This window comes from Oryzias melastigma, linkage group LG12, assembly GCF_002922805.2.
Source record: "Oryzias melastigma strain HK-1 linkage group LG12, ASM292280v2, whole genome shotgun sequence".
Lineage (NCBI taxonomy): Eukaryota > Metazoa > Chordata > Actinopteri > Beloniformes > Adrianichthyidae > Oryzias > Oryzias melastigma.
The window spans coordinates 24,031,445-24,055,031 of NC_050523.1; the positions used below are offsets into that span (position 1 = coordinate 24,031,445).

The 23,587-nt window shown below is 41.5% G+C and overlaps 1 protein-coding gene and 1 long non-coding RNA gene across 3 annotated transcripts in view; both read left to right on the forward strand.

The window, feature by feature from the left end:
* Positions 1-23,587, forward strand: part of rgs7bpb (regulator of G protein signaling 7 binding protein b) — a 59,867-nt gene that overhangs the window by 24,420 nt on the left and 11,860 nt on the right. The window lies entirely within an intron of this gene.
* On the forward strand, positions 13,336-18,204 carry LOC112139836. 2 transcript variants are annotated; one of them, XR_004948751.1, is made up of 3 exons: positions 13,336-15,376; positions 15,451-15,658; positions 15,771-18,204. It is a non-coding gene; the product is annotated as an uncharacterized LOC112139836 (long non-coding RNA). The 2 variants fall into 2 exon arrangements; XR_004948750.1 differs by having other exon boundaries at positions 15,451-18,204.

Sequence of the window (23,587 nt, forward strand, 5' to 3'; positions counted from 1 at the left end):
GCTTTCCACGGGGGTTCTATTCAAACGCGCGTAGCAGAATATCGGACTTCTATCGCGTTTACATGGACTGGAATGAGCGCCGACACAGTCGGTGTGTGAGCCTTAACAGTCACAAACACGCGCGCGCACATGCGAGCCAAGCTCAGGATCACGTCTGACAGGCGGGAGCAGCGGATCGCCGCGCGGGGCGGGCTTACAGGTTTGAGGATCGGAGCTTGTGGAGTTCTGGTTAGGAACAGTCAGCACGTCAAAAAACGTATTCCTCGACATCATATCTGTCTCCCATTCATTCTGAGAGAGACATCCACAGACGGAGCTGGTAGCCCCTTCGACACGCGGCGACAGAAACACATTTTTTGACGAGCCGCGAGCAGCAAATTCCCCGCGCGGGAAATCGCGTTTGGTGCTTCATGGCTCCTCCTCCGCCCAGCTGACTGGAGGAAGGAATGAATGATAGACAGAGGCACTGGACAGACCGCCGATGTCCCGCCTCCAGAGTCATATACCTCACTGTGATTGGTTCATTCAGCTCTGCACATAACAAGTGTCATTCATATCAGCCTTGCGGGCCGCACGAACAGTAATCTTTCATATGAAGACGCGGGCCGCAAATCATCATCCTGCGGGCCGCAAATGGCCCGCGGGCCGCGAGTTTGAGACCCCTGCCGTAGAGGTTTTTAAGAAGAGGCTCAAGACCCACCTTTTTAATCGGGCTTTTACCTGACCTTTTGTCGGTTTGAAATTATGTCTTTTTATTTTTATTTTTATTATTATTATTATTTATTTTATTTCTTATTTAATTTTGACTTTTATGTGAATCAAATTTTTTATAATTTATATTATTTTAGTCTATTAACCCTGTTCTTACTATTATTATACTCACATTGTTTAATTGTTTGTTTTAATTGTCTTAAACGATTTTATTTATTTTGTATATTTCAAAAACTCCAGTGTTTCCTCACGGGGATCCTCTGTTCCATGGTTCCTTCTGCTGGTGTGCCATTGTTGCGGTGCCTGTTCTCATTGGGGCGGCTGGGGCCCTGCTCTGTAGAGTGGGCCCTGTGCTGCCCTGTGCTGGACGGGTGGTGCGGCGGTGGACTCTGTGGTCAGACTGGGCCTTGAATTAGATGGATCCCCGTAATACTGTTTCTTCACAGCAGTACCAAGCCAGACTGTTTTCTTAGAGCTGCAGTTCTTAAGTCTTTGTTCAGTTCTTTTTTTTCCTTTTTTTTTTTTTTTTTTTTTTTCTGAGGGAGGGAGAAGCTGGGGAAGGGAGGGGTACTCATTCTGTTTAAATGTCCTTTTCTCCTTTTGTGTATTTGCTTTTTAACACTGTGTCTTTTTAATGTATTTTATTTGATTTTATGATAAGCGCTTTGAGCTTCCTCTGAATGAAAGGCGCTATATAAATGAATAAAGTTTGAACCAGAAGATCTGCAGCGGATGCGTGTCTACTGCGCTTCTGTCTGCATAGTGAGCGTTTCATAATCTGCGCTCTTCTAACCAAACGCCGCAAGGACAGATTAATGGGTTCTCCCCCAAACTGAAAAATATGAAGTATCGGTCTGTGCATGTGCAGTGGATGTAGGTGGTGAAAGAACGAAAGTACTGTTGTACATTCTAACATCCCCTGCTTTTATGCCTTTTAAAAATGTAAATTTCCCCCTTTTTATTTATTTTCTTTGTTTAAATGGACATCCTCAGGTTTTTATGTATAGGAATATCTTCAGTTCAAAGACATCATTATTGCTTTAATAAACGGGCCTCAGTGAGCAAATATTTTGAGTGTGTTTATATCTGCAAATAGCTTTTGAAATACTTTACACATGTTTTATTAAATATATGTTTTAAAGGTTTAAAAAATAATTGCAGGCTTTTAATTAGTTTTCTGCTTTTGATTCAGATTACCTTGTTTGATTTAAGTCTTGTTTTGATGCCAGAAACATATGAAGGAGAAAAGCTGCATGATTCATTAAAAGATTAATAAACTATTGTCTTTATTTTAGTTAGAATATAGCTTAAAGACCTCAAGTTTAAAGATAATGATGGTTAAGATGAGTGTTTTACATCCAGTCGCCGCATGAGCCGATTAGTCGACTAATCGAAAAAAATGGTCGGAGATTAGTCGACTATTGAAATAATCGTTTGTGGCAGGCCTACCATAAAGTGGCCCTATCTTCTAACTTTTTAATATCATTTTGTACTTTCGTAAAAACATATTCCAAATTTCTGCCCCTCATCCAAATAGCATCATCATCTTCAAAAAGAGAAGCCCCCATTCCAACCTCAACCCCTTCAAACATATCATTTATCATTATTGAAAAAAGAAATGGTCTGATAATGCTACCTTATGGGGTCCCATTTTCTACAACAACTTTCGAAGAACATCGCCCACCTACTTTAACTTCAATCGTTCTCCCTCTCAAGATATCTTTAACCCATTCAAAGATGTTCCCATTAGCTCCTAGTTTACCTAACTTTATCAACAAGCCCTCCCTCCACATCATATCATATGCTTTTTCAATATCAAAATATATAGCCACAACACTTTCTTTGTTCACTTGGGCTCTCATAATGTCATGTTGTAGACAGTACTGGATTCAAAGTACTCCTACCTTTTCAAAAGCCACTCTGCCACTTAGTTAACAAATTATTATTTTCCAGATAATATGTAAATCATTCTTTTACCATTTTTTTCCCACAATTTTTACAAAGGGTAGATGTCAAAGCAATCGGTCTGTAATTTTCAGGGTTAGATTTACCTTTTCCAGGTTTATGTATCATAATCACTATAGCCTCCTTTCATACTTTTGGCAACCTACATTCTTCCCAAATTTGATTGTACATTTCCAACAATATATCCTTAGACAAATCACTTAAATGAGTTAATATAGTGTAAACTATTCGATCTATGCCAGGGACTGATTCTTTAATCTTATAAAAAGTCCTATTCAATTCTTTCCTATTAAAATAGACATTTAACAAATTAACAGTGAAACACCCTCTTACAAACTGTTGGTCATTATTCCTCAACAATTCTTCTTGTCTCCGCTGTCCTGCTCTTCCCAGTGTCAGTAAAGTGCAGTCTGCCGAACCTCATTAACATCATTTCTGCTTTATCTTTGTCTGATATCACTATGCTGTCTCAATACTTTAACACCGGGTATCCATACTTTCTCTCAATACCATTCATCTTTCTAATCGTTCCCCACATATTATTTATATCCATTTGTCGACCAATTGTATTACAAAATGACTTCCAGTATTCCCACTTTTTCCCATGGCTCCTCGCTTGTTGTTGATTGTAACAGCCCTGCTGGTTTTTTGTTGTCGGGCTTATATGCTTGACATACAGAGCAACATTTGACGTACGTCCAGACATCCTTTCTGACTCTAGCAGTTTCAGAAGTGTCTTCAGGCATCCCAAATGTCCACCTAGCGGGTTGTTATGATAATAGTCCAAGAAAATGTCTATACGAGACTTTGGTACGACAAGTTGGTATTTATCGCCACCATCTTTGACAGGTGTATGATGATACAACAACCCTTGAATCCACAAAAATCCAATTCCAGCTGGTGTGCGTTTTCTCCCTGCCAGGGCCCCCAAGGACAGTATGTCTGGATCTTTTTCTTGTTCTTCTCTGATGTCGACCAAGGTAGTTGGCAGGTCAAGGTCAGCTGAACAGGCAGAGACCTGTATGGCTACGCAGGACTCAGATGGAGCAGGTGGGATAACAGCTCTTGATAATGCATCTGGTACAATGTTATGTAGGCCTTTCCTGTACTAAACTTTAAATTGGAATTGGAATTGTTGTAACCTCAAAGTCCATCGGGTCAGTCTGGAAGATGTCTTCGGACAATTAAAAGCCCAGGTCAATGCGGAAGGGTCAGTGTAGACGACAAACTCCACTCCCTCCAGGTAATGCCTCCACTTTTCCACCGCCCAGACCACTGCGAGAGATTCTTTCTCAGAAGTGGAGTAGTTACATTCTGCTCCCTTCAAACCTCGGGAGGCATAAGCAACCACTTCTTCCCCCTGTTCTGTCTTTTGGACCAACACTGCTCCAAGTCAAACTTCACTTGCATCTGTGTGAACCTCAAAAAGCAGTGAATGATCTGGATGAACGAAGACAGGAGCTTTTATTAATGGTTCTTTTAGCCGGCTAAACGCCGCTTGACAGTATTCAGACCATTCCCATTTCACATCTTGTCTTTTTAATTGATGTAAGGGAGCTGCTATGTCAGCAAAGTGTTGGATGAATTTGTGATACCAACCGACTAATCCAAGAAAACGCTAGAGAGCTTTGAGATTGGTGGGTACAGGATAAGCTGTTATGGCTTCAGTTTCCTCTGGATCCATATGCACTCCTTGTCCTGACACCAGATGTCCAAGAAACTTGATTTGGGTCTGGAAGAAAATGCATTTCTTTAGATTCAGAGTTAATTGCGCCCGATTCAGTCTTTCAAACACTTCATTGAGATCTTTCAGGTGTTGCTCAGGATTGGGTGAAAAAACAATAACATTGTCTATGTACACACAACAGGTCTTTTCTTTGAGCTCTCTAAGAACTTTTTCCATCAAGCGCTGAAAGATTGCACCTGCATTTTTTAATCCAAATGTCATGACTTGAAACTGATAAAGTCCCAAAGGTGTAATGACGGCAGTTTTGGCTTTGTGTTCTTCATTCATTGCCACCTGCCAATATCCAGACTTTAAATCCAGCGTGCTGAACACAGAAGCCCCGTGCATGGACTCCAGTAACTCATGAATGATGGGCATTGGATAAGCATCCGGATGAGTTTTAGCATTGAGTCTTCTGTAGTCCACACAAAATCTGATTGACCTGTCCGGCTTAGGAAGCAACACCACTGGGGCTCCCCATGAAGATTGGGATGGCTCAATTATTCCAGACTTAAGCATCTGATCTATATGTCCAGCGATGATCTGTTGCTTTTGCGGAGACACCCTTTAAGCTTTGCAGCGAACTGGAACTTCATCTGTAGTATAGATGCAATGTTTTTCTAAGGTGGTTTTCCTTGAGCCTCTGGAGCATAACTCTGGCCAGGTCTTGAGTAAATCTATGACTTGTGTTGGATGCTTTTTAAGGGAATCCTCATCTACTAATGTAACAGAGGGTTCAGGTGTGCTCGGAGCAGGAACAGCAAAGTATAAGTTTGCCATAGAAACATTTTTACACAAAAAGGGATGTTGCATTTCAGGTCTCTCCAGAAACGTTTGATAGACATAGCCTCTAGTTCCTTTAACTCCATATTTGCTGGAACCTAGATCGATAATGGTTGAGGTTATTGTAAAAAAAATCCAGTCCCAAAATCACAGGAAACATCAGATCTCGGTCAGCCATGATATATGTTTCCATGGGATAAGTTACTCCATGCCAGCAATACAGAAGTTGGACTTTCACTATAGCCCAATGAGTTTTCCCATCTACTATAGCAAAGCTTTGGTTGTTGCTGGGGCAAAGGGTCTCACCCCCCTGAGCTAGTTTCACCCATTGACTTTGTCTCATCAAAGTGAAGGTACACCCTGTATCAAAAACTCCACCACATTGCTTTCTTCTTATCACCACAGAAGCATAAAGTAGGTTCTGTGGGCTAACCCTTCTGGGATGAACCATGTTCATGAATTCAGTGTTCCTTTTAGCAGAACCTTTGTCATGGGATTTCTTTGTCTTCTTTTCTTTTGATTTCTTCAGATCTACTTTTCCCCAATAATCTTTTGAGGATGTGCAGTCCCTTTCCACTAAGGTTCCTATTTTCACGAGCTGATCGACTGTGTTAACTGTACCCCTCAAACATCCTGCTATACGAGGATTACAATTATTAAGTATTTTCCGTACTAATTCAGCCTCGCTGATGTCGGGCCTCCATTTCAAACACAGAGCCCGGTAATCGAAAGCAGAATGCCTCAGACACTGGCCTGGGACCTGTATCATATCACGTAATTCTTCTTCTACTTCTGATATGTAATCAGGGGGAAGAAAAGCAGATTCAAATGCTTCTTTAGACTCTATCCATCCGTGTATCTGAGATTTTGTCACGCTCCACCAGCTGTGTGCAGGACCTTTCAGAGCACCTGGTAAAATGCCTATAAGTTCGGCATGAGTCACAGGTCTAACAGTCAAAAAGGATTCACACTCTTCTATGAAATTTAACACTTCTGCAATTTCTCTTGTCCCAGTAAAAGAAGGAAAGTCCATATGAATAGCAGGTTTTGCATAATGCAAGGGCATGTCAGCATTTTGATTGAACATGAAGTTAGGACTATGTTCTACTGCAACTGGAGTTGGACCCCTTGAGCGGGCCCCAGCCCCTTCCATAGCTGGAAAATCCCCTGGTCCAGCTTGTGATTCTGAACTTAGCACGTGAAGGGATTGTCCAATAGTCTGTGTTTTAGCGGAAAGTGGAGGAGTAATCATTTGAGAGTATGGAGCAGAAGATGAAGCTTTCACTTTGGGAAGTGAGCCGTAAGCTGCAGAATCAAGTGTATGACGAGTTGAAGCCTCTCCCATTGAAGGGGTTTTAGTAAGGGTGGAAAGACTGGTACGCTTCAGTTTTTCTATTTCTGTCTTCCATTTTTCCTCTCTTCGTCGAAGACAATCAACCAACTGTTCTTCAAATTGTTTCATCATATTCACTGTACGGTCTTTTAACGTTTCAACATATTTATCTACGTAGGAACGGAGGTTCTCCTCTCTGTTTAGAGCACTGCTGACAGAGTCTCTGAAATCAACCTCCAGATTGGTTAATTTTTCATTTAACACTTCAAGGTCATTGCAAAAGGAACGCACATCAGGTACGTAATCTGTCTGTTCATCAGCACCCCCTGGTTGATCTTCATTCTCTACCTCATCTAGGTAAAGAGAGCTCACGAGTGAGGTGATTTCCCCAACAGGATTTCTTCTTGTAACCCAAGAGTCCCCTTTATGCACTTCCTCAGCATCACTACGCCCAGGAGATGGCATGTGAATATGAGTAATTTGTTAATCTTCTACATTTTCATTTACATCAGACAAAATTCCCTCTTCGGTTTGAACATTTGCCATGATTAATATTGAGTTTCACCACCTTCAAAATCATCTCTTTCACACATCAATACATCACACATTAGAGAAAAAAGAACTCTTTTGTGGTCCCCGTACTGGCCACCATCTGTAACAGTTCACTAGGGTCACTAGTGAGTTACTAAAAAAATAAACACACAAAAGAGTTAAGCACAAAAGAATTTCTTAATGTGGAGAAATTTAGGTGAAATTAGGTGAAACCTCAACTAAAAATCTCAGGCAAAACAGTTGCATAATCCATACATTCAATAAATAATCAGCACAAAAAACAAAGAAACATTTTAGTCCCGCTCAGTCTCACTTCAGTACAAAATGAGTTTAACTCCACTCCGGATCTTCTGAAGAATTATGCCCCCCCCCTCCAAAAAAAAAATCAAATGAGTCCTCAAAAAATGAATGCCCCTAAAGCAATCGCTAAGTTTTCTGGTATACCAGTAATAAAAAAAGGTTGGATCTCACCAGCGTTGTATCCGAGTACTTGACTCGCAGCAAACCCTCCTGCGTGGAGATCACAACGCATGCGGACTGCTGCGGGTATCAGGTCTCCCGGTGATGCTTCCTCGGTAATCCTTTTCCGAACTGGCCGATCCAGGCGGTCCGCGTCCAGAAACGAGGCTCTCAAACAAATCCACCTGTGGCGCTGTCAGTCGCGGCCTGAGGGTGCGGAAGGGCAGATCCTCTCGCCACGCCCCTCTACCTGGGCTTCTGAGGAAGTCAGATGGGCTCCAGCTGTGCCGTCTTCCCCTCCTTATATAGTCTTATATAGTCTTTTACGGAAAGTCCTTCAATTATTTGGTTTAGTTTTGTTTTGTTTTACAGAATAATTTAAAACAGGCAACCGCAATCTTTTACAGCAAGAATACAAAAATGTTACACAAAACATATATTCACCACTTTACTTTTGAACTTTTCTCAGGCGTTTTGTTAAACATCAGTGTAATGTGACAGCGTCACAGCTTTATTCCTAGATTTTGTTACTTTAGTACAATCCTCTGTCCACCACGGTACAATTCTGCGTCTCCTCCCTCCCTTGCTTTAAGGAATTGCTTGTGTTGCAGCTTTCAATAGTATTTCACAAACATCGCTGTTAAAGTTATCAACCCCTTGGTGAATACTAAGATTTTGACCTTCGAGATCACATATATGGCTTAACAAGTACCATTTAAATATCCACTTTGCAACACTGATACTATTACATTGTTCTAAATCCACTCTTACGTTAATAAGGATGGAAAAATGATCACTACCAATTGTACAAATGCACTTCCCAAGAACATCTCCCTGGAATAGCAGTTGATGCTATTGTCAAATCAACAGTCAACTCGTTTCCTGACCTAGCATTAAGTCTGGTCCCAGTTCCATCATTTAAACAAACTAGATTCACATTCTCTATAAATTCCACAGTCAGTCTCCCATTATCATCATTTCTAATACCCCACAAGGTGTTGTGTGCATTAAAATCACCACACAACAAAATATTATCCACCATGAATGTTGTAAGTTCATGTAAATTCTCAATGCTGTAAAGTTTTTTACAGGTGTTGTAAAAATTTGTAATGACAATACCACCATCCTTAGTATAAATTTCAGCTATTATATATTCAAGGTCACCCCCCATTTTAAAAATTCTACATTGTGTACCCTCCTTTAGAAATACTACACACCCCCCTCCACTCCCTTCTGTTCTATCTCTCCTAATACTCCTATACCCTGTCAACACAAAATCTAATGCTGACTTAAGCCACGATTCCTGTATGCAAATAATATCCGGTTTTACTTTTAAATTATTTATGTAACCTTTAAATTCCTGTCCATTGGTTATCAAGCTTCTAGCATTCCACTGTAGGATCAGCAGTTTGTTCTCTCACCAACACTACTACCCTTTCCATCAAGTTTAAGCCTTTTAGTAACTTGTTCCCAGGATCCATTTTTCATTCCCAAGAATTTTTCAGCTCTCTTTACCATGATCTTAATTTTCCCTGTTTTGTTTCACTTGATCCGTACAGTTTATAACATAGGCCATAAATAACATTAGTTAATACACTGTTAAGCCCTCACTTTCTTCTTTTTCCCTCTTCCGAAACCCCACCGTTGCGACATCGTTCTGGGAATAGGGAGTTCCACTCTGAAGCTTTTTAACCGCCTCAGCATAACTGATATTGTGTGAAGTCATAATCTGTTGGACGGCCACAGCCCTCTTTCTGGTTTCACATCCCAGATATGTTACCCTATGGTCACCTCCACAGTTACAACACCTCTCTTTAGATCTGACAGCACAGTCTTGTATTTTATGTTCCCCTCCACATTTTGAACACCTTTGCTTACCCCTACAAACTGCTGCTACGTGTCCGAATCTCTGACACTTATAACAACGTAAAGAAGGTGGTATGTGAGGCCTGACCCTGAAGCATAAATAGCCTATTTTAACTTTGTCGGGTAAGTTGCTTCCCTCAAACTCTATTAGCACAGACAAACCATCAACTCTTTCCCCCTTCACCATTCTCGTGAGCCTTTTCAACCTGTTCACTTCTCCTCTCTGAATGCTTCTCTTTGGTTTTTCTAGATCCTCATCCACCAGTTTGCCAGATATTACTCCCCGCGTCACTTTCTTCCCGCCCAACACTACCTTTTCGACCAGAACTTTCCTGCAAATACTGTAGACATGCATAATTCTGTGTCGTGTTTCCTCCTTTCCACAGATGAGAAGCAAACTCCCATCCCTCAACATTTTTTCTAAGTTTACATCCCCAATCTTCCTCTTAATTTATTTAGAGAGTACCATGGGAGTGGGATACACTGTGGCGTCTTCTTTTCTAAATTTAAGAATCACTTTAAACTCTTCTGTCACAACCTTCCTTCTGACAACCCTGTCATCATCATCCGTGCTGTTCCCCTCCAACCTTCTTTTATTCCCTTGACTGGCCTGCGTACTAACTTTCGTTTTACCCTTTCCATGCAAGACAGTCTCCGAAATACATCTCCCCTTCCTTATCCGTCCCGCGACTAGCCATTCTGACCCAGTCACATACCAGTTTGTGCCAACCACCAACTCAATCTTGACTTTCTTCCTCCTAGAATTTTGAATTGCAGCGGGTCTCCAGATCACAGTCCACTGCAACGGCAACTCGAAGGGAACAAAAATGTTTTGATGCGCTCAGGTCACCGAAAGCTAAAGGGTCCTCTTTCGACCTCTACTGGTGGTAGGTGGGAACTAAACTTGGAGCTTCCTCTTCCTGATCTTATGTTTCTGAGCAGTTTTATACATTATTACTGACAATCATCAGCTGCCTTGCCTAATTATTTCAATTGCTTCCACCTGCTGTTGTGAATGCCAGTGGAGCAGACCAGCAACCCAAACAAGTCCCTCAGATTGCCGTAACAAATGGAGAACATTAGAGTATTTTAGCAACATTAATAGTTTTTTTTCCTTTTTAATTCAGAACAGCAGACTGTTCTGCAGTGTAGCACAGTTATCTTTTTCATTTTCTGTCCGTTTCTGAGTCAGCTGATGCAGCTTCTCTTTTCCTGTGGTCACTGTTTTGACGCACAGCTACATCATCAGTCTACGCCTCAAATGGGATTTCATGGTCCTACCCTCAATGGAAACGCTCACTTCAAATGCTAGGTTTATGTGGTGTTTTGGGGTTATTTTGGGGGGTTTGTTGGGTAATTTGGGGGGTTTCTAAGGGTTTGATCTAGTGGTGGGTGTGGAGCTGGTGGTGTTTTGGACGCCATGGCTCTCAATTCGCTTACCAGAAAACATGAAGTTAAAATTTGCACCGCTTCTCTCCACAGCGTGGAGGAGGTGGCTCTGGCCGTGGGTGCAGTTATGGGGCATCCATCAGTTAAATCTGCTGCCAGAATGAATGGTGCGGTCGTTTTGTTTGTGGAGTGGGTTGAGCAGGTGAACACGCTAGTTGAAAAAGGTATCTCTTGGTGTGTTTGAACCTGTCATGCCGCTCTCTCAACCAGCGACTAAGATCACACTGTCTAACGTTCATTAGTGACAAATTTCTGATACGGGAATTGTCCAAACATGGGAAAGTGGTGTCACCTGTGCGTAAAGTTTTGTCTGGCTGTAAGTCCCTCCTACTGAAACACGTCGTGTCTCACCTCAGGCAGGTCTTCATGATCCTTTATAATAAAGGGGAAGACTTCAACTCAGGCCATGTACACACGTAGGCGGGTATTTCTACAAACACATATCTGCTGACCTCCGTTTTATAAAAAGTGTTACGTCCACATATGATTGTTTTAAAAATAATTCCATCCACACATCCACACATTATACTTGCGCTCTAGGATGCGGTTATGAGCTTACCAGAACAGTAGTTGACAGTGTTTTCCTAAAAGTAAGTGTAAATCTATTTAATCAGAACACTCCTTTTTGTGTTGTCATTTCATCCGGGAGGACGACTTCCAACTCAAAGTTCTCCCACCGGCTGGCGGTGCGTCCAGGTCGGACCCAGAATCTCCAATGTCGTCTTTCTCGAGTGACATCCCTTCGAGGAGGAGGAAGAAGGGATATTTGGTATAAAATAGCCGACAGCAGAGAGCTTCTTCTCCTTTGCTCCTCGACAAGAAGCAGTAATTGAGTTTTTAAAAAAAATCTAGTTAAAAGCGCCTGTACCAGGGTAATAAGTAACACACTCCTCGGGTCCACGCTGACCACTGTCTGACATAAACAACGGTGCATCTATAGTCGCGCTTCCATTAACTTGGAAATTTCGCAAATTGGAATTTCGATAATAAATTCTCCTAATGGAAACACCACAATTTCGAAAAAACTCGCATTTTTCGCAAAAAAGTTTTTGCGCTTAGAGGAAGTGGTATTTGGGGCGTATCGAAACAGACATTTTTCGCAAAACTGTAATGGAAAGACTTTTTTCGAAATAGATGCGCCTCTTTGTCTGTCCTGAGCGCAACACAGCGGGCGGCAGGGGAGATCAAACAGCTTCAGAGCTTCATCTCCAGCTACACTTCTGCAGCTTGGAGCCTGAAGATGCTGAAGTCTCGTTTGAGGAAAAGAGCGAGTGCAGGGACAGAAACTTAAATAGATTTTGTCGTGTTTTTGAACAGAAAAAGGTCCAGCAGCTTACTTGCTGAAATGGTTATTTTTTTTTAAAAACCTCTGGACAGGTTTCTCACCTGAGACTGTCAATAGACTCTGCGGGGCACACGCTCTCCAGACAGAGCTTTTTTAGTGAGTCAAATAAAAAAAATAAAAAAAACTTGTTCTCATTCATCGTCATGTTTTTAATAACTTATCGCATGAGTTGGTTTGTGCTTTATCGCAAAATGATGATTTAATGGAAACAGTGTCATTTCGAAACATTTTTTTTTTTAAATTTTCTAGAATTTCGATAAAGTTTTGCGCAAATGTGTAATGGAAACGCAGCTAGTACTGACGTGTATGCATTAATTGTCGCAAAAAGTGACGTTTAAAAATGTAAATCACCGGTTATTCACGTCCAAACCGGAGTTTTCCAAAATCTTCACTTTGGCCAGAGGCCCTGTCCACCCGTAGGGGGGTATCTGCTAAAACAAATATATTTTTATAAGTTTTGACCTATCATCCACACGAAACCGAAGATTTAAATCACTCAAAACGGTACATTTGGAAAACTCCGGCCAAAGTGAAGATTTTGGAAAACTCCGGTTTTGCGTCTGAGTGTGGACGAGAATAACCGGTGATTTACGTTTTTAAACATCACTTTTTGCGACAATTAATGCATACACATCATAGATGTGCCGTTGTTTATGTCAGACAGTGGTCAGCATGGACCCGAGGAGTGTGTTACTTATTACCCTGGTACAGGCGCTTTCTACTTTCTTTAAAAAAAAAAAAACTCAATTACTGCTTCTTATCGAGGAGCAAAGGAGAAGAAGCGCTTTGCAGTTGGCTATTTTACACCAAATATCCCTTCCTCCTCCTCCTCGAAGGCAAGTCACTTGAGAAAGACGCCGTCGGAGATTTTGGGTCCGACCTGGACGCACCGCCAGCTGGTGGGAGAACTTTGAGCTGGAAGTCGTCCCCCGGAAGAAATGACAACACAAAAAGGAGTGTTCTGATTAAATAGATTTACACTTACTTTTAGGAAAACACTGGCAAGCTCATAACCGCGTCCAAGAGCGCAAATATGCGGGGATTTATGGATGGAATTATTTTAAAACGATGATGTGTGGACGCAACACTTTTTATAAAACGGAGGTCAGCAGATATGCGTTTGTAGAAATACCCGCCTACGTGTGGACATGGCCCAAATGTACCATTTTGAGTAACTTAAATCTTCGGTTTCGTGTGGATGATCAGCCAAAACATATAAAAATATATTTGTTTTAGCAGTTACCCGCCTACGTGTGGACAAGGCTTCAGTGTTCAAGGTACGTGTGGATGATTATGAATACGTGCTTTTTGCTACTTCCGCCACTTTCAAGTGTTTTGGTTGCGGTGCTGACGGGCATTTGGTGAAAGCCCGTCCGGACCGCGCCGGTTCAGCCTCGGGGGGCGTGGCTGTGCTGCGACAGGTAGTGTGGTGGACGCTCAGCGTGAGCAGGGCGCTCATCGTCTCCCGTGGACCTGCCGGATGTGGGTGGGTCTGTGGTAGATGCCGTTGCTATGGCTGTGTCCAAATTCAGGTGCTGCGACCTCCCGAGGCTGTGGCCTTCGCGATCTCCGATGTCCGGGTCCTTCGTTAGCGGGTAAGACCGGATGTTAAGTACAGTGAATTTGGACGGTCTAGCCTTCATAATTCCCGCCGTTAATCGGCTAATGTCCTGTAGCCTAGCTTGAAATCCTGAGTTTATCGCGTGTTTGGAACCATGATGGAGATCAAAATGATTCTGTTTTATCTCCTTTAACTGCTGCTTTTGGAGGAGTTGGAGCAAATGTATCGCCGTCGGAGATATTTGCTCCTTTTCCGGCTGAGACAAAACGATGCGCAGGTACTGTATTAAAATAAATGTAAAAAAAAAACAAAAAAAAAACAAGAAGCTATTTTACTTATTAGCTTTAGCTAGTTTATTGGATGTATTTATTTAGCAGCTACATTACAGGTAATAAACTATACAATTACTGACAAAATTGTGTGGGTTTGAAACATTTTTGTAACAATGATCCTTTTTATTTATTGTTTCACAAAAGTGATCAGAGTAAATCAGATTGTAGGTACCTAGCCTCTTTGTAGCATGAAAATATGTGCAAGATAATATTTTATTTTTCTATTAATCAGATTAAAATAGTGTTAAATGTTTATTTTATCTTCTGACTTAAGTGTTATGCATACATTATTTTTTTAACAATTACTACTCTTTTTTTAAATCAGTAAAATTGGTATTTAAGTATTTTGCCTTTCTCATGTTCACCCAAGTATGATGATTTTCTATAGTGTAAAAAAAAAAAACATAAAACCACATATTTTCACTGAAAATGTATTTCTTTTTTATTTCTTTTTAACTAGACTACACCACTCTACTGCAAAGTGAACCTTAGTCTCCCAATCCTGGAGCGTTTTTTCAACAACGAAGACCAAAAACCAGACTTCCGGCTGAGCAGGAACTCTCTTACAATCCTCCTGAACCTCCTTGATCAGGATCGGCGACATGGATGGGGTGCTGTAATTGAGACCCTGGTTTTTCTTTTCTGGTTGGCGAGCGGAGCATCCTACAGGGTGGTCTCCAGAGTGGTTGGGATGCCCCCGTCCCACTGTCCACTGCATCGTCGACAGACTCACAGAGGAGGTGGTGGCCATCCGCCATAAGGTCATTCACCTTCCGAAAACCCCCGGGGACCTGGAGGTGGTGTCCCGTGGGTTTGCAGGGCTGGCACGGCACAGAGCTTTCCTCAAAGCTGCAGGTGCCATCGACGGATGCCACATCAGAATCAAGCCTCCTAGCGGCCCCGATGGACACTGCTACAGAAACAGAAAACTGTTCCCCTCCATCATCCTGCAGGCTGTGTGTGACCATCGGGCTGCTTCATCGACACCTATGTGGGCTGGCCTGGGTCGGTGCATGACTTGAGGGTGCTCCGCCACAGCCCACTATACAGGCAGACGGTCTACCCTCCTCCAGGGCACTTCATCCTAGCAGATGGTGGATACCCGTGTCTCCAACGCCCACTCCCCCTCATCACTCCCTACAAGCGTGTGAACGAAGGTGTTGCAGCCCAGCGCTTCAACAGTCATCATTCCAGGGCACGCTCGATTATAGAGCGTGCTTTTGGAATGATGAAGACAAGATTCAGGGCAATCTTCCTGCAAGCGCTGGAGGTGCATCACACCTTTATACCTCACGTAAGTGAACATAAAGCAGCATTTTTTTAGATTATTTGGAATATATTTCTATTTTATTTCTCTTCCTATTGCAGGTTGTCACAGCTTGTGCCATCCTCCATAACATCTGCCTTTGTGCTGGCGATGCTGTGGCCCCAGAGGATGAGCCAGAGGAAGATGTGGGAGATGATGAGGGGGAGCCTGGTTTGGAGGCAAGCAGCGGTGCTCTCTGGCGGGACCAACTTTCTGCTGAGGTTTCTGCCCTGGAGGAGGTACCACCAGACCATGATTACTGGTTAACAGGTAATTAAAGAAGACAGTTATTTATCAAGTTTTTCTTTTTAAATTAAATAATATTAAGATTGCTCATGTAGTAGCTCATTTCTGTATTAATGGATTATTTTTGGTCATGCAGCATCCGTCGACAGCCAGCCCTGCAAACCCTGAAGATGGACGATGCAGTGGACAGTTGAGAGGCATCCTGAAACTCCAGACCCCCTGCAAGATGTTCCAGTTGGCACCTAGAAAGTTCCAGTCCCGGGTCTCAGTTGAAGCCCCCCATCCATGTCGACCATCTTTGTAAATAGTTATTAATAAAAGTGTTAAAATGAATTCATGACGACTGTTTTTTTGGATTTATTCCTTTATTTATATTATCAATTTCTTAAACATTTCAACACAACAACTGAAAAGTCTGTCGAAGGTCTCCCTCCTCTCTCTTGATCTTTGCTCTTCTGCCTCTCTCTGCTGCCTCATGTTCTCTCTGAATAATTCTAGAAGTTCGTCACCGTCCCTTCTTCTTTTTCTTACAGCTGGTGGCTCTCTCCTTTCTTCCTCTCTGTCTTCATTTTGCTCTCTTTCACCCACTGCTGTACTTGTCCCTGGAGTTTCCTCACGGAGAGAGGAAATTAGGACAGGAGGAGTGGTGGAAGGTCTCTGTCCTACTACATCATCCATGAGGTCAAACCAGGGCCAAGTAGCAGCAGTGGGCTTCCCACCAACCCCCTCTCCTGATCCTGGATTACAATCCTAAACACACACAAAAATCACGACATTTGGAAAGAAAAGATACAAACCTTTTATTACATGTATATTTAACGTGTATCAAACATATATTCTTCACCACATATCAACATACTTTGTATTTTTTCTTCAGGTTGTCCCACTTTTTCTTCGCTTGCATGGGGGAAACGTTCTCCTGAAGTCCCAGTTTCTCCAGGATAGTCCTGAAAAAAAAACACCAGAGGGTGGGATAACGGGGTTACTCTCAAAAAACGTTTCACATCAATAAATAACAGGCACTTATGTCTAATGAGAGAAAAAAAAAAAAGTTGTTTTACCTCCATGCTACTGCTGCGGAATATTTCGCGCCGGTAAAAAGGTGGTCATGTTCCCTCCTAAGCTTTATTAAAGCTTTGGTCTGCTCTTTGGTCCCTAAAAAGATATGAAATTAAGCTTGTTTTTTTTTTTCTTTAAAAAATTAAATTACATATCCGTAAAAAAACAAAAACCCATGAACAATTGGGAAACCGCGCCAGAATCTAGTATATGACCCGAAAGTGTTAAAAAATGACTTTTATTGTAATATTTAAGATCAAAATATGCTTTACATGCTTTATTTAATTTTATAAACCATAAACTTATCAGATTAAAGTTTTCACTTAAATTTAAAAGTGAAATTTTCACCGACTCCGCGTCCCGCATCAACGTCCGCCATTGTTGCCAGAAAAAATCTTCGGGGCCGACCGCAATGCATCTTGGGATACGATCAGCATAGCAGGATACACCAGAACGATCCTTCGATTCAAGATGACGTTCTGATCGGTCCTTCCTGCAACGCTCTGCACCCACTTGAGTTAAAAAACTTGTGAAATACTCTTTCAAAACTGTCCTTTGTTTACTTTACTCGAATTTTCGAACATTTCCAAAGATTTTGAGGCCAACATGGTTAAAAAGCGTGACCATTCGGCTGTGATTGACTCAGAGGATTTTCGTGCGCGAGATGGCGCGCTAGCTAGCGGCGGCCACGACTACTCGAGAGACCCAAACGCCATGGAGTCTGGTGACTTTGAAGAGGAATTCCCGCCGCTTCCTTTAACTCCAAGTAAGCCACCGGTGCCAAAAAAGAAACCTCAAAATCCTGCCCTCTCAAATGGCGACATTAGTACGCAGCTTGCTAACTTGACCAAGTTAATTAACAACAGGTCGGATGCTATTGAAGATAAAATAGTTGGCCTTAACAACAAAGTGGATGCTGTGGCAAAAGACCTGACGGGTGTTACCTTGAAGATGGCTGCTCTTGAGCAACGGATGGATTCTCTTGAGACGCCAGTTAAACTCTTACAGAAGTGAATGGATGATTTTGAATCTTACTCAAGAAAATTCAATCTAAAGCTTGTGGGAGTTCCTGAAACGGAAAAGGAAGACATCCGCCATGTTGTTATCAAGATCTGTCAGATCGTCCTACCATCATGGAAAGAAAAGTTGGTGGATGCTGTGGATAGTGTTCATCGGCTTGGGAACATGAGACAGCCCATGGAGTTTTATGTTTTTCACAAAGAAATGGTTTTGTATATTAAAAATATTGAATCCTGTACCCATGCAAAAGCTGTTAAAACAGTTGAAGCCTGGAACTGTTTGACATCTTAATTTTATATATATATATATATTTTAATCTTTATTATTATTTATTTATTTTATTTTTTTCCTTTCTTTTTCCTTCCTTTTGATACCCCCTGGCAAGTTCAAATTCATTATCTGTAATTCTCAATATTGGCTCATTACATGGAATGGAATGTAATGTGTGATTCTTTGTATGCGCAACATTTGGTAATAAAAAAAAAACAAAACACCAGAACGATCCTTCAATTTGGGAAAAAGAAGGCCGCGTTTGCTGGGCGCGTTTGAAGCAGCCGTTGGATTTGGACGGCACTTGTCGCGACGCTGTGACGTCACCGGCCGACAAACCCGGCCTCGGGAGGTCGCAGCACCTGAATTTGGACACAGCCTATGTGTGTGGAAGGGAGAGCTGATGACGTTGAGGGGCGTGGATCAGTGCAGTCGGGGGTCTCTCTGAAACGGCGTAAGTGGAGCTCCGCCTCCGCGGATGTCAGCGTTAAAGCCAGTAGACTGGTGGCCACAGAGGGGGTGGAGGGGGCGGCTGCGTCTGAGGGCAATGACAGTGAGGGATGTGGGTCTGACTGCAGTGTACTGTCTCAGGGCAGCTCTTTGCTGTCTGCTAGTCAGGACATGAAGCTGTATCCTGCTAAGATGTTGAAACTTTTTCTGCAACAAACCAAGGGCTTTAAGAAGCTGAACTTTCCTTCTTATTTCCCTTACTTAAAGGTTTTTTATTTGTCTGCTAAGCACTTCATCAAAAACAGGGCTGAGTCTGACTTGACTGATCAGGAAATTTACAGACTGAGAAAACAGATGCAAAAACTCAGACAACAACTTGGTATTTGAATTCATGATGGGTTTGTTATTCTGTTTATTTTCTATATTTTTTGTTTTTTCCCCCTCTTAATTGATGGATTCTTTTAAAGTGGGGAGTTTAAATGTTAATGGTGCTAGGGAGCCTTTAAAGAGAGCCCTGATCTTTGAGACTATGAGAGCCAAGCACCTTGATGTTTTGTTTCTTCGGGAGACCCACAGTGATCCCAGTCTGGAGGTGGACTGGACTAGGGAGTGGGATGGTGAGGTCAATCTGAGCCATCACACCTCAGCTAGTGGAGGGGTGGGATTTTTGTTCTCCAGGAGGTTTGTTCCTGTTTCTGCAGAGGTCGTACATTTTATTGCAGGAAGAGTTTTTCTTGTCAGAGCTGTGTTTGAACATTTTCCTGTCATTTTAGTGAATGTTTATGCTCCCACTTTTGGTGTTGAGAGTAAGGCCGGATCTAGGCATGGGAAAGGTGGGGCAATGCCCCCCCCCAATTTCAGGACTGCCCCCCCAAACGTGACGCCATGCAAACAAGAAAAACAGAGCGCTCTCTGCTCTTTGACGTAGCTGCTGGTGCTGATTGGTAGATCCAAGGGAGGGCGTGGCCTCTCGCTTCACTCAGGTCCTCCTCTCTTACTCTGTTGCTCGACGCTCACGCGCACTCAGGCTCAGGGGCAGATACACGCGGTTCTCAGGAGCAGAGCTGGGCAGAGCTGTTTAGAAGTTTTTATCTGCCGTTTGTCGCTGAAATGGCTCGATTACCCCAAATTCCAACTCTTCCTTGTCCTCATCTGTTGTTCTCTTTCTTGTAATGTGGAGGAAAAAGCGAGAAACGAGTTCACAAAGCGCAGGTTTCTGGTTGTTAAAGCTAGCGCTGTTTGTAGCAGCTAAGCTAACAGTACCGGAGCATTAGCTGTGTTTGAGATGACTCGCCTGTGACTCCTCGGTGAGAGAGGCGGCTGGAGGCGGGGAAAGGCCCCTGAGAGGAAGTTGGGGTTGTCTTTCATATTCCATTGAATTTTAATTTGCCTCACCTCCTTAGTATAAACTTTAATATGATGTTGTTTATAATATTTTTTTAAACATTTGTCTGTAGACAACAGATATAAAATAGCTGCTGGGTTAATTTAATGTCCACTGTCCCAGATAAATATATTAAATTGAAATTCTTGTTAATTTTTAAAGGCAACAATAACACATATATTACTTGAAATCTTGTTCATTTTTACATCAGTGATTTACTACTATGTACTAAAACACAAACTCATATCTATAAAGAAAATACATTATGAAATTTAAAGAATTATCGTGATATTGTTGATTAATATTTATAGTGTATTGAGTAATTTAGTGAAAATAACAAGAAACGATCCAACAAAATACCAAAACTACACAACAGGATTTCAGATGCTGGATTTGAACTAATTTCCTGCTGATTATTTTCCCATCCATGGATTTTTTTAAGCAATTTTGAAACAGGAATCAAGAGTTTCTGCAGTAGCAACTTGTTGGTTTGGCACATTGATGACGACAAAAAGGGATTTTTTTTTTAATCATCTGCTACAAAGAAAGTGTGTTGGCTGTTTTAATAGTTAAAATAGTTTAGTATTTATAAACTAATCTTAAATGAAGTGACAAAATACACATAATAAAAAATAAAAATACAAAAAAACCCAATATAATAAATAGCTAAACAGAACATTAGAAGAAGTAAATAAAAAGCACCAAGAAATACATAAATATATATTTTAAGACAAAAAAAAAATAAACCAAATAGAAACTATTGCAAATTAATAAAAATGACTCAAAGTAATAAATAAATAAATAAATAAAATGTCCTAAAAAAGACCAAAAAGAGATGGATAACCAAACAGACTTTTGATCCGGATGTCAGCTCAGACGAGGAAGTGAAGATCTTCATGGACAGAACTTCCTCCAAAATCCTGATTCTTTCTCCTTCCAGTTCACCAAAGACTCTTTTAGCTAATTCTCCAATGTTTATTGACATTGCTGTGATCAATACATTCAATCATTGGTTTCTCAGAGTTCTTGATAAAATAATGAAAGCTAACATCAAAATGCTCTTTCATTGATTTACAATCCTTTCCAACTGCGGTCAAATGAGCCGCCGTTCACATTTCCGTGGTCACATCAAGAAGCTCCGTTTCATTGGGTTTCATTGCTATAAATAAAACCCCTGGAATGAGCCCTTCAACCTTATGGGAAGCCGGTAAGGCATATTTACGTGGGGCGATAATTTAATATACATCAGCTCAGAAAAAGAAAGAATTGAAAATACAGCTGGATTTAGAAAAACTGTGGCAGAGCTGGAGGTCCAGTTTAGGCAACATTCTACTGGGTCGGTGGCAAAGCAACTGGAAGCTGCTCGGTCTGCCTTAAACCAACTACTGACAAAGAAAGCACAAACACATATTTTTTATGCTAAACATAGATTATTTGAATTTGGTAATAAACCTGGCAGACTGCTGGCACGCCTTGCTAAGAATAAAACATTAGTAAATACAATTCCTGCTCTTACAGATTCAAATGGGAAGAGACAAAGCAAGTCTGCAGACATAAATAAAATAATTAAATTATTTTACCAAGACCTCTATACTTCTCAATGTAAATCTTCCGCTTGCAGCAGGGCAGATTTTAAATTCTCCTGCTCTGACAGAAGATCAAAAACACATTTTAAATAAACCATTAAGTACAGAGGAAGTATCTGAAGCTATTTCTACCCTGAAGGGGGGAAAAGCCCCAGGACCAGATGGTTTTGGACCAGAATTTTATAAAAAGTTCTGTAAGATACTAGCTGGTCCATTAACGGACATGTTTTTGGACTCATTTGAAAAAGGCTCCCTTCCCCCTACGTTAAACTGTGCACGTATACATGTGATCTTAAAAAAGGATAAGCCAGCTGATGTCTGTGGATCTTATCGACCTATTAGTCTTATCTCTGTCGATAGCAAGGTGCTTTCTAAGCTTCTGGCTCGTCGGCTGCAGAACTTTATCCCAATCCTTGTAAATTCAGATCAGACAGGGTTTGTACCGGGTCGATTCTTACTTAGCAACATGAGAAGACTGCTGAATCTCGTACAGTTTTCCTCTGATAAAAAACAAAAAGCGTTGGCCATTACTCTTGACGCTGAAAAGGCATTTGATCGGATTGAGTGGGAGTATCTTTTTGATGTTCTCCATAGGTTCGGACTTGGCAGGAATTTTCTCCGATGGATACAGTCCATATACCACTCACCTAAGGCGGCTGTCCTGACTAATGGGCGCTGCTCTGATTCATTTGGGTTAGAAAGAGGTGTTCGCCAAGGTTGCCCTCTTAGCCCACTTCTTTTTGCTTTAGCATTGGAACCATTAGCTGAAAGTATACGTGCTCAAACTGAGGTTAAGGGAATCCTGCTGGGAAATGTGGAGCATAAGATTGCCTTGTATGCTGATGACATAATCTTATTCTTGAGGTCACCTGTTAAATCAATTCCTAGTGTTCTTAAAATTATTAACAAATTTAGTTCAATGTCTGGTTACAAAATTAATTTCACCAAATCAGAAGCTATGCCATTAGGGGGCCTTACTAAGGCTGATGTTCTTAAGGACTTTCCCTTCAAATGGACTGTTAGTGGCATTTTGTACCTTGGGGTGAAGGTGTCACCAGATCTGAAGGATATGTGGAAACTGAATTTCTCCCCCATATGTACACAAATAGAGAGGGATCTACAGCGATGGCATAAACTCCCACTATCCATGATGGGCCGTATTAGTCTCCTCAAAATGAATGTCCTCCCACGTCTTTTGTACCCTATGCAGATGCTCCCACTGTATATAACCAAGAAAAACAACAAAATTCTGGATAAGGCATTTACCAACTTTATATGGGCTGGGAAGAAACCAAGACAGAAGCTTAAAATTTTGCAGCTGAATTCAGATATGGGTGGTCTTTCCGTTCCGAATATAATTTTCTATAACTGGGCCTGCCATGCTCATCACTACTGGCTATGGTTACATACATATCTCAAGATGGAAACATGTATTGATACGTGGACATGTTCTCCTTACTCTCCTTGGGGGCTGATTACCTGTGATGTAACCAAAATCCCACTGACTGTTAGAAAAAATCCTATTATTTATAACAGTGTCAGGGTTTGGCGCAATATTCTGAAACATCTGGGAAGGACGAAAGTAAAATCTTTACTTTCCCCTATAACTCACAACCCTGATTTTCCTGTAGGTGTGGGCTCATCTGTGTTCTCTTCCTGGCGCAATTTAGGGATACTTGTAATTGGTGATCTAATTAAAGATGACACGCTGATGTCTTTTCAACATGTACAAACCATATTTAATGTTCCCCAAACACATTTTTTTGCATTTCTCCAACTGAGACATTTCATTTCTTCCCATGTCACTCCGTCTACTGGTGAACATGATGTAGAAAAGTTTCTGCTGTCTCGCGGAGATAGGGGACACCTCATTGGATCATTTTACTCTCTCCTGAACTCTTTGGGTACATATGTGCTTCCAGAGATTTCCCGTTAATGGGAAACAGACTTAGACGCTCAATATATAGAAGATGACTGGCAAATGGCATTGCATTTGATCAAATCTACATTTACATGTAATTATAAGTTATTTTATTAAACATGTTGTCTAAGAGAAACTCAATATAAAATAATGCATAGACTTCACATAACACCCGTGGTCTTGCATAAATTTAACCATACTGTATCCCCACTGTGTTTAAAATGCAGCTTGGAGAGAGGAACATATTTTCACTGTTTTTGGGA